A 10517-nucleotide genomic window follows, 5' to 3' on the forward strand; every position below is an offset into this window, starting at 1 on the left:
AGAAAATGGGACATTTCTTGAACTGTGTTTAATGTAGTTCTTAATCCTTGTGTAAAATCTTGACGTTAATTATGCTGCTTTGCAAGAACAAAACCCACTTTACTGAATTAAGCTCTTGCATGTCCCAGCAGCTGAAATACAATCTGCTCAAACCAGTTAAGGTCATGTTAAATGCTTAAATGCCATGGCCCATTTTCTAACACACTTGACAGTTTAAAACCCTCCTTGTCCCCTGAATTCTAATTTCTGAGGACAGCACTGTGTTTCTTGCATGTGAGGTTTATATCAAGGACCAAAAATTGCTTAAAGTAGGTTCACCTGATGTGATAATTTCAGTTACAAAGTCATGCAGCATACATCACTGAATTAAGGATTAGTTTTCAGTGGTTGCTGCCTACTAATGAAGCCATTGGAATGGAACACAGAGCAGAGTGAAAAGTAACAGACTATTAATCTGTTGCTTCTTCTTGTGACAAGCATAAGCTCAAGTTACAAAAAGTGTTTCAGGACAATGTTAGTTGTACTGTACTTTGGTCATAGCAGGAAACAGAAAAATGGTTTTGAGGAACTTTAAACAGGATTCTTTAAAAGAAATCAATTTAAGAAAAAATAATTTGATAAAAGAATCTGTATTCACATTTGCTAAACAGATGAAAAGGTAACAGTTATTTGGTTTGGGTTTTTTTAAGCAAAACAGAAAAAAAGTGGAGGAGCTAAAAATGGGACCACAGTACAAAAACAGTTCAGAGAAGCGTAACTTTACATCACAAGTTCTGGGGCAGAATTTGGACTGGTGCTAATGTCTGCTTCTGACAGGAAAGAAACAGGCACGCATTTACCTGGTCCGTGCTGTTTGCCAGCTGATTGCTGGTGCTAAAGATGATGTGTCCAGTCTGCCCCTCTCCTAGACCGCTGTATCACTAATTTATTCACATAATCTTAGACTACCAAGTTGGAAGAGACCTCAGGGATTATCTGGTCCAACCTTTCCAGGCAAAGCATAACCTAAATTAGATGTCCCAGCACTCTGTCCAGCCAAATCTTTAAAGTGTTGGGGAGTCCACCACTTCCCTGGGAGATTATTCCAATGGCTGATTGTTCTTGATGTGAATTTTTTTTCTTTTGTGTCCAGTCAGACTGTGGCCTTCCTTTAGGCTCGCTAGGGCAGGTCTGTAGCACACCAGAGAGTTCTTCTGGAAGAGAGATTGCTCCAAGAGATCCATGAGTAACATCACTGGAAAAATTAGTGTGGTCCTGCCAGTATTCTCCCCCTCAGTTACATAAGGGGCCATTTGCTGTGGTTGTGAGCGATTCCTGAGGTCAGAGGCTGAGAAGTGTGTTGCAAGGATAATGGTAAGTTGGAATGGGGTTTTTAGTGTATGTGGAATAGCACAGATCTTGCAGGGTGCCAATGCTCAGCTGTTCCACATGCATTAAGTTTATGCAGCCAGAAAATAGCCTACCCTTTGAGTTAGAGTTTTCACTGAAATCCTGAAGGATTTCAGGAACTGGGATCTATTAACTGGGAGCTTTTTCTTACAGAGATGGATTATTCAGAGTATCTGCTATTTCTTAACTTTAAAATCCATATTTATTCCTGTTCTTTCCAAAGAGGCTCTTAATTTAAAAGGCCTTAGTGAGGTTTAACATAAAACAGGCATGCAGACATAAAGTACCAGAAGCAAGTTGGACATTTAGAAGTTTATTGTAATCATATTTCTGATGTGATGTTTTGAAGCAAATGTCTGGAAAACAGTGACTATACATGGGAAATAGAGGACGGCTGTCTTTAAACTCAGCATGAACCTTTATTTGTTCTCTTGCTTAATATACTGTATTTTTGCAGCTTTTCTGCAGTCACACTTTCAATTAACTTAATGTCTACAAGGACATACCTTAACCTTCAGAGATATTCAACATAAAACTGGAATTAAATCCTCAAATTTTACATCCGATTTTAATGTGTCTTTCCTGTTCAGCAGGGTACTATAATACAAGTAGTTCCAGAGTGTTGGTAATTTACTTCAGGCTTTTTTAATTGAAGGTTTTAATTTTTATCTTTGCATATAATTTCCCTAATGTTGATAAAGTTATGGCACATTTCACATAATCTGAAATTCATTAAAGAGTAGTACATTTCCTTCTCAGTCTATCAATTTTTACTTCTCTACAAAAGCTAATTTATGCTTTTCCCTAAGATTTCTTTTTAAGCTCTTTTGCTAGATAATCCCATGGAAAACAACTTCCTACTGCCTAGCTCTAAGTTTAAAACAAAAGAGGAACAACAGAAGATACATCTAGACTTCATGCAGGTACACTGAAAGCAAGGGCAGTAAACATTTTGTTAATGAAAAAGCTGTGCGAGAGGCTGGTTGAGCAGCAGGCATTGTACTTCAGAGAAACTTAGCGTAGATTGGTTAAAGCCCTGAGCTAGCATTTACTTTGGTTTTAATGACTTCATCTAATCAGGGAACGTAGCCAATTCTGTTAGACGCTGTGAGTATGTTCCTAAAAACTAGTTTCTACATGGAGTTACAACAGTGGAAAGTGACTGAGAAATTGAAATGCTTCCCAATTTCATCCTGCTAAGACTATGGAGTGCCCTCCAGTCAGACAAGAATAATTCAAAAGCGTGAATCGCTGCAGAGGCTGAACTGCTGCCAATAGTTTCTCACCAGTAGGAAGATCTCTGAACAGGTTACCTATGCTACTTTTAACTACTGCTGAAAACGTTTGAATTACTTCAGCAGGTGTGATGAGGTCATTCAAGTTAAATGAGTTTTAAATGAAAAGCCATTATTACAGAGGAGTAAATAGGTTGAAAGGGTCTGGTGGTACTTGTATTTAATTATTAGCCATTTCCTTTGAGTTTTACCCAAAGCCAGGCTACACCAGCCACAGCTCCAGCAGTTTACTTACCACTTACAAATTCCAGTTTTACTCATATTATTTTAGTGAACCTCCAGTTTAGTGTTACGTTGCCATTTTAATGATTGTTACTGTTAATTAGCTGAGTTCTCTTTGCACTTTTCTTGGTGACACCAGTTCCCTGCAGCCTATGTACTGTTTTTCTTTGCATTTCAGTCTAGTATTTAGAAAGTTTAAATGACATTTTATACTCATATGCTAGTCCTAGTTTTCCAGTTCAAACTGGGTGATTGACCGAAGTAAACTGTAGCCCCCTGCTTGCCTCAAGTGACTGGTTTTTCTTCAACAGTTAAAAGTATCTTGAAAGTTAAAATCAAGGGAAAAAGAAAATAAATTGAAAACTGAAGCTAGCAGATGGACTTTGTAAATTTAATATTTCTGTTGACCTGTGGGTTAGTGAAAACTCCTGTGTCTCCTCAGATGTAAAAAGGTAAGAGTCAGTGCAATATAGCATGTTTGCATATATGGTAGGAAGACAGGGTATTTAAGAACCTGCACACCAGTATAATCATATTATTTTTGCGTAAATCTAAATTTCACAGAACCTGAAATTAATGTAAGCCAAGACTTGCTTAGGTTTGTGATTAGCCATTTCCTGCACCTCTACATTTCAAGATAACGCTGTATCTCTCTCCTTAAAAATATTTTTCAGCTCATTTAATTTCATAGCCTACCATTACTTGGAAAGATGACTTAGTTCTCACTTTTAAAGGCAGAATAGACACATGCAAGACATGACACTGCATTTTCAGTTACGTTATTTTTATTGGCTGTTGCAAATGCAACCATTTGAGACAGTCCCAACCAGTAGACTGTTATCATGGTCAGTTCTGTGCTACAGTGGATAAACAGATATTGTAATAGGACTAAGTGAAAAGTAGGATTTGATTGACTTTTTTCCAAACATCAGAAGTGTGATAAGAGCAGACCATGTGGGTTTTACATACACTCTACATGCAGTCTTATGCTTACCCACCATCAGGACCATGCACACAGATACCCCTTTCACTAATAATACACAGCTGTGCTTCACCACAGGTCAACAGAAAGTGTTCCTATCTGCTGTACTTAAGGTCAGTATTTGTATTTTCATCCTGAGGCCTTTCAAGAAAGACAGTAGACAATGGTCAGTATAAATTATTTGAAGGAACTATATCAATGTTGGCTGTCTTACAGTAAGCACAGCACAAGAGTTAGAAAAACCAGGAGAGTTAATAAAGGAAGAATAATAATATGAATATTAAAATTCATTAATATCAGCTGTTAATACATATACAATGAAATATTTTCCAGTTTCTTGATTTTTGAAAGACTATTACCATTGTTAAGGATGAGTATTTAAAGTTGGAACATAACCCTAAACACTAGAAAATTCCAGGCAGACAGAAGAAAACTAATGTTGTGTCCATACACAAGAAGCAAAAGCAGCGCGACTGCAGTAAGCGTGCAGAAGTTTGATACAATGGAGTTCATACAAACAGTAAGGGCTAGCAGTGTAAAACTGAGGGAGCATTAGCCTGAATGTCTGATGGTGCTATCTGTGATTACCAGTTTTCAAAACCAGCATATCTATTTTCATACAACGTATAACTTAATGTCACATTTTATTCTTATTCAAACACGGTTATAATACAAGATGTGCCTACTAACTAACATATCAGAAAAATGTCTGTTTTGGTGAAGATCTGTTAAATGCTGAAATGTATGTAACACCAATTATTTAAAAATTTGCAATCACCATTGACCAATTCTGTGGATGTAATTAGAAGTCATGAGACAGTAAATAGTGATGCAGTTTATTGTTTCATAGAATCATAGAATGGTTTGGGTTGGAAGAGACTTCAAAGCTCATCTAGTTCCCCACTGCCGTAGGCAGGGACACCTTCCCCTAGAGTAGGTTGCTCAAAGCCCTGACGAACCTGGCCTTGAACACTGCCAGGGGTGGGGCAGCCACAATTTATTTGGGCAACCTGTGCCAGTCTCTCGCCACCCTCACAGTAAAGAATTTCTTCCTCATGTCTGATCTAAACCTCCACTTTCTAAACCTTCATCAAATTATGAGGATCTATTCCAATGAAGTGTTTTTTAAGAAAGCCATAGGCAAAGTTATGCACCTAGGAAGGAAAAATTAAAAGAATACAGTTAGAGAACAGGAAATTGTGGTTTTGCTCAGGCTGTAATCTCTCCCTAAAATCGCTTTCTCCCTCTGCCCTTTTTCCTTTTCTTATCATTCCTTGCCATATTCAAATGGATGAGTCAGTCATCCTAGATATCTTTTGCCACACAGCAACTGAGGGTGGCAGATATTTTGTTTGATGCAGATGTGAATGAGATTTTAGTCTGTTTTCACTAATTTGCATTTTGCTTTGTAGCAGAAAAAAAAAAGTAGATAATAATATGACTGGAAAGCCAGCACTACAAGTTCACTTTATACAGTAATTCACAAATTAGTTAGAGTACCTGTGGCAACCCAAGCAGTCGGTTTTTGTGATAGCTTTTGGCTGATCTGCCATAAAAGAAATTAGAAGTGAAATGAGAAAAGAGTGGGTGTCTTTGATGGGAATAAAAAAACACACAAAAAAAAAATCCCTGCCCCCCCCCCCCCTCAAAAAAGAAGAACCCAAACCAAATAAAAATGCTAAAAAACTTTCTATATCCCACTTCCTGGTGCGTAAGGCTGCAAGACCAGTTATCTGTTAGTCATACTGGTTTGTGACATTCTTATACCTGATTGTATTTTATGAGTTCAATTTAATGTTTTCATACTGATGCAAAAATAAAACCTCAGGCCATTTGCAACAACAAATTTACAGTGAAATGGCCTTTTTCTGCGGTGATGTATTATTGCTCTCGCAGATCCATTTTCCTGTTAGTTTTTAAAAGGGCATGGTTTTGCCCGTTCTTCTATATTAGTGTAGCTTGCAGCCCTACTCTGGTGTGTATTTCCACTGTAACATTTATTTTCTTAAAACTGAAGCTGGTTCCAAGCTAAGAGCCTTCTTTAAGGCATAAAAGACAGTTTAATTAAGCTTTACTTTTCTTTGCCTTTTTATTTTTTTTTTCTCAATCACCTCTTTTTCCTATAAAAGAATGAAAACTTGTTTATTCTTGGAAAAATTCCGATCAGCTTTTCCATGCCCTCATCAGGTATACTAGGGATGTCATCTTCAAGCAGGCTAGCAGACACTTGGAGGTTAATAGTTGAGATAGTAGAGTTTTAATTGTGTAGAAACTTCTAAATGATTTAAGTGACTCTTCCAATTACTCTGTCGAGGAATACCATCACCTAAGCATGCTGCTTCTTTTGGACGTGAGCAGCAGATTGGATTTGAGCACCAGTGCCCCCAACAGCTCTGTTGAGAAACCCAGCAATACGAAATGATACTTTGGGACACACATCCTTGGACTTCAGATAGGACATTCTGAACTGACTGGAACTTCCTGGAATCTGGAGCCAAATGTCCCTGTTCCATTTTGGGATGACACTGATGAGTGTCCCACAGATTGCTGACTGACTTGCAGTATTAATTTCGGATTTATTTGTTGCTGTACTTGGGGGTTCAGCTGTCCTGCAACTTTTATGAAAGCACATTCTAGTCAGTGATATGATGGGTAATACCAGCCCTTGTTCTCTCAGCAAAAATATCCAGAGTAAGATGCTTGAGCAAAGTTCAGATACCAGTTCCATCCTTCTTTGAGTCTTGATGCACACTGGTGGATGCTTCCTCTTCTGAGATCGTTTCAGGGAATATAGTCAATGCTAGCTTCCAATATTTTATTTTAACGGGACTTTTAACAAACACACATTAAAGATATTTTTCCATTTGTCTGACAGGTCAATATCACAACTCACCCAACTTGTCTGCTGCTATAAATGTTACTTGCCATTTTGTAAAAGGTGACAGTAACCACGCTGCCCTGCCCCATTGTTAGGCTCATTTCTCCTTTGAGTCACCTAATTTACCTCATACCTAGATTGTCTGTGGTAAGGTGAGAAACGTCTGTAGGCTTTTCTCGCCTTATTGTGATCAGTCTGTGTCACTGGAAGAATCTAGAGTTTTGTCCTTCCAAGTTTTCTTAGTTGTAGCAAATGTGTCATGAAGCTATTGTGTGTATGTAAGTGGAGGAAATCTCAGTGAAGTCTGGAGGACTTAAAAAATGCTAAAAAAAAGATAAAGCAACAACATAGCCATGTCCTGGGGACCTGCCTGCAAAAACTTCTGTAGCATTCCTCTGAGGGACTGATTAATTTACAACACTAATCTGTACACCGGAGAATGACAAAAGGTCATTTGAATGGCCTTGATTTCTTCAAATTTGTTCAAATTCCTTTAACATAGGTACTTAGATGTCTGTTTGTTATCTACTACTCTGTCTTTGGGGATATAAACAGTACTAGAAGGCTTCATGCTGTTGTTCTGTGATTCTTTTGACAGTGGCACTATGTAAAAGAATTGCCCCCAGAAAGCAGGTCAGGCATCAGAGATACCTACTGCATGCTTACCTCTGAGCTGCCTTCTGGCAGATTGATGATTTCATTCCTTACAATCACGTATCTGTAACAGTCATGAGAGTCCCCACACCCCTGTTCTGGGAGCTGTTCCTGGAAAAACCTCCAAGTAGATTGAACCACATCATGGAAGTTACAGCAATAAAATCTCTTAAGTAAATTGTTTTATCTATTTTTCAGCTTCATGGTCCACATTGAGCTTTTGCAATGTGCTGTTTCACCCAGAGATTTCAGATATTGTTTATGCCACCTGACATCACCCCAATGCCTTCAAGGTCTGACAAGGTCTCTGCAGCAGAATGGGAAAACAAAGAGGAAACCTACGTATATGAAGCAGTGTTAAGAGCTTCAACTCCTCCTATTAAGGAGCATATTAAAAAGATAATTTCTACTAGATACCTCTAATCTGGAAGTCAACTGCCCCAGAATGCTGTAGACATAACTGAGACTCCAAAGTGATAGGAAGACTACAATGGCTGCTTTTCTAAACATCCCGAGATCAGAAGAAGCACGCACATACTTTGGTTAATGCACACACCTGTCTACTGACAATGACAACTGTTCATGGATGATAGTTCATAAACCACTGTATGGGGCACAGATGATATGCATGCTGCAGAAGAGAGTGGCACTTCCTTGCATGAACAAGGAGAGCTATTCTGCTTGTTCTGTGTCCACTATCCTCTAGCATTTTAGCTTGCTTAGGTGCATTACAGCCATACGACTTTTGCAAAATCCCAGCTTAGGGACACCCAAAGGTTGCCACTGGAACGTATATACATTTGGCAGGCAGAAAGCAGGACCACAGAAGCCTAAATGGCTCATACTCCCTGTACTCCCTGCACTCCCTGCAATAGGCCATGTTCTGTGTGATGCCTGTTGGTAAAAGGAAATGGGGGACACACTCTTGTTTTGCAGGCATGCTAGCAGCAGACAGAGCACCAGTCTCAGCAATATGAATTTTGAAGTCCAGTACTATAATAGTTGGCTGCTTATAAATTAAGAGGAATGGTAAGTTTAAACAAACCATCCTGTGCTTTTCATCTTTTTGCTGTGACAATGTTCAAGGAAAAAAAGCTCTTTGTTGATTTTTATCCCTGGCACCTCTTCGTATGATCCCAGGTCCCTTGCTCTGTGACAATCACTTTGTTCACAGTCTGTCAGAAGTTGCTGAGAGCTTTCTGACCTAGGTAGAGCTACTGGGGCTCACACTCCACTCAGACCATCCTTTGGATTGACCAGAAAATGCAGTCAATAAACTTAATGCCGGTTCATGGGCATCTGGCATTGAGAGTAGCTCCCAGAACTTCTATCAAGACAGCTTCTGGAGCACTCCCTGCTTCCTCCTCCGGTCTGCTCGTTTCTTGTCTGCTCACTGGATAGTGATTGATTAGGGTAGGTCAGTGGGATATGACCTCAAGGCCCAGCCTCATCAAAGCAGGGTGGACTTGTCACATTTGCCAGTGCTGTCATTAATTTTGTTGAGAAGGCATTTCATACACTTGATACTCTCCCTACCCTAAATGTGTTAAGACATGGAATGCTGTCTTTGCCAGCATCTTGCAGTAACTTCATATGAATGCAAATTCCAGGTACGTGTCCAAGGAATCACGAGGTTTGTGATACTTCCCTCAGCAAAACCTTGTAGTTTCCCAGAAATTTTGTCCATAAACAGGCTTCATGAAGAAAGCCTGTTAAGACCTGTGGTTTGAATTTAGGGTGCCCCAAAACTACCAGCATGCAGGAGCGAGTGACTGAGAAGTGACAGCCTCAGGGAGAATGAAAACCCAAGGTTTTAGCGGCATATAAAGCCATCTCCCATGTAACTTACCTTTTCCTTCACTCAAGGCTTGGAAGGAGAGATTCAGCATACTTGCAGGTTGACAAACCATATGTAGGTGCTAGAGGATCAACATAGGCAGAGCAACAGCTGAGCCACCTGCAATGCAGATTGTTGTTAAGTCTCCCAGTCTGGCTCAAGAAAAATGCTTTCCCGGCACAGCAGTGTATGAGCCACAAGAGGTCACTGGTAACAGCGCTAAAAACAGCTCCCCGGTTTCCTAGCCTCAATGTTCTCCCTCCGTCCCTTACATCTTGTGCTTAGATTAGCCAGATATCATCTATGGATAAACTGGAACTAACTGCACCTAACCTGCACCTACTAGCATAGCAACAAGCCACAGCAGGCATGCACCAAGCAACGTTCCTGCAGATCCTGAGCTGACAGGAGGAAGGTATGTGCTGTTCATTTGCAAAATGCAACCACCCAGCCAGCAGTGGTCAAAGTCTTCTCAGCACAATCATGTTGTATTGGTTTCAGTGGAGATAACTAACTGGAAAACAAAAGTTTTATCTTACTAAAGCTTTGGACATTTCAGCTTTTTCCTCTCCTCGAACTATAACCAAAACCTCTCTCCTGTTTCAGGAAACAGGACAGTGTCAGTATGCCTGTGGGTGACACACAGAGTGAAAACCTTGGCCCAGAACTCATCTCTTCCTCTTTAACTGAGAAAGAACAAAAGTTTGGTTTGGGCTTTTTTAAAAATCCAAGAGTATTTAAATATAAAGTATGTGAAGTTGGTGTTGGTTCTCCTTTCTGACTGATGTGGATCTGATCTCCTGATGAAACAGCCAAGTACAGACTGCTAGACACATTTGTATGAACCCCATCTCCTCTGCATGAACTTGCCCAAGCTGTTTTTCTTTCCAAGAGATATTCTGGTTTGCATATTTTGGCAATATTTTTTTTTATAAGCTGTAATTTGTGGTAATATAGCAGCAGGAGTGCCCCCCTTCTTATTGAGTAAGCCAGATTGTTCAAAAACTAGTAATAATTAAAGCAGTAAAAATGCTTATTTACCGTGATTCAATCACGAACCGCCATGGAAACAAGCTCACAAGTATCCTAGGTATGAGACTGTAATGAACTGCTTTGTAACCAGGTATAAGAATATGGTGAGCTGATTTGGTTCACTGGGATTTTAATGTAGCCCTGGATTTGTAATTTTTGGTATTGTAACACATTTTTCTGGGAAACCAGTAAGAGGTCTAGCTTCTACAAAGTGCTAGGAATAAAAAA

The sequence above is a fragment of the Neopsephotus bourkii genome, unplaced genomic scaffold (assembly GCF_033783945.1).
Source record: "Neopsephotus bourkii isolate Nb327-2 ecotype Australia unplaced genomic scaffold, CSIRO-AGI_Nbou_v1 NB_1293, whole genome shotgun sequence".
In the NCBI taxonomy this organism is placed as follows: domain Eukaryota; kingdom Metazoa; phylum Chordata; class Aves; order Psittaciformes; family Psittacidae; genus Neopsephotus; species Neopsephotus bourkii.